The following is a 1,649-nucleotide window of genomic DNA, read 5'->3' as shown; positions in this document are numbered from 1 at the left end:
AGGCCTAATGAACACAATGTGTGGACCTTATTTAGATCCTAATTCCAAAAAACCAACGGTAACAAAAGGCATTTTTTTAGACTATTGGGGAATATAGAGTAGGTATTAGATGATGTTAAGGAATTATTGTTAATTTTATTAGATGTGATAATGGTATTGTGGTTACTTGAGAAATTGTGGTTTATTTTTTGAAAAATTCTTATATACAAATGATGGAGATGTATGACTTTGGCAAACAGTTTGACAGTTTCCTTTTATTTATTTATTTATTTTTGGCTGTGTTGCGTCTCCATTGCTGCGTGTGGCCTTTCTCTAGTTGCGGCAAATGGGGGCTACTCTTTGTTGCGGTGTGCGGGCTTCTCACTGCGGTGGCTTCTCGTTGCGGAGCATGGGCTCGAGGTGTGCGGGCTTCAGTAGTTGTGGCTCACAGGCTCTAGAGCGCAGGCTCAGTAGTTGTGGTGCACGGGCTTAGTTGCTCTGCGGCCTGTGGGATCTTCCCGGACCAGGGCTTGAACCCATGTTCCCTTCATTGGCAGGCGGAGTCTTAACCACTGTGCCACCAGGGAGGTCCCGAGAAATTGTTCTTATTTATTAGATACGCACACTGAAGTTTTCAGAGGTAAAATGTCATGACGTATGGGATTCATTTTCAAATATTTCAATTTTAAAAAGAGAGAGAGAGAGACGCCTCACAGACACTGCTGCCCCTGAGCCTCCTGTGCCGCCCAGTCATGGTCAACCCCACCGTGTTCTTCAATGTCGCCATCAATGGCAAGCCCTTGAGCCGCATCTCCTTGGAGCTGTTTGCAGACAAATTTCCAAAGACAGAAGAGAACTTCCGTGCTCTGAGCACTGAGGAGAAAGGATTTGGTTATAAAGGTTCCTGCTTTCACAGAATAATTCCGGGATTTATGTGCCAGGGTGGTGACTTCAGATGCCATAATGGCACTGGTGGCAAGTCCATCTATGGGGAGAAATTTGATGATGAGAATTTCCTCCTGGAGCATATGAGTCCTGGCATCTTGTCCATGGCAAATGCTGGCCCCAACACAAATGGTTCCCAGTTTTTCATCTGCACTGCCAAGACTGAGTGCTTGGATGGCAAACATGTGGTCTTTGGCAAGGTGAAGGAGCACATGAATATTGTGGAAGCCATGGAGTGCTCTGGGTCCAGAAATTGCAAGACCAGCAAGAAGATCACCATTGCTGACTGTGGACAAATCTAATAAATTTGACTTGTGTTTTATCTTAACCACCAGACCATTCCTTCTGTAGCTCAGGAGAGCACCCCTTCAACCACATCTGCTCAAAATATCCTATAATCTTTGTGCTCTTGAAAAGGAGCAGGACCCTATGGTCCTTGCTGCCACCCCTCCATGTCCTCAGCCTGCCTTTTGTCTGTGAAAAACTTTAGCCAAAGAATAAGTTTCATCAGAGAAGTGAGAAAATGCAGAAACAAAGGAAAACAGTCAAAGGAGACCAAATAATAATAGTTTAGTCATTAAGCAACGTCAAGGACCTTTAGTTCCTCCTTAAGGGCTATAGATCATGTTCTGAGCTGTATCCTGTGAGCTGCCTTATAGATACTGAGACCCCACCAGGTGGAAGAAGTTACCTACATGATGAGCAGGCTGCAGCCATGACATCAG

General features: G+C 44.8%; 1 pseudogene; it reads left to right on the top strand.

Moving 5' to 3' along the window:
- The first annotated feature begins 731 nt into the window (after window positions 1-731).
- On the top strand, window positions 732-1,226 carry LOC103083723 (peptidyl-prolyl cis-trans isomerase A pseudogene; annotated as a pseudogene).
- The last annotated feature ends 423 nt before the right edge of the window (window positions 1,227-1,649 follow it).

This window comes from Lipotes vexillifer, unplaced genomic scaffold, assembly GCF_000442215.2.
Source record: "Lipotes vexillifer unplaced genomic scaffold, Lipotes_vexillifer_v1.1 scaffold318, whole genome shotgun sequence".
Lineage (NCBI taxonomy): Eukaryota > Metazoa > Chordata > Mammalia > Artiodactyla > Lipotidae > Lipotes > Lipotes vexillifer.
The sequence above is the reverse complement of the archived record's forward strand: the minus strand, read 5'-3'. Positions and strand labels throughout refer to the sequence as shown.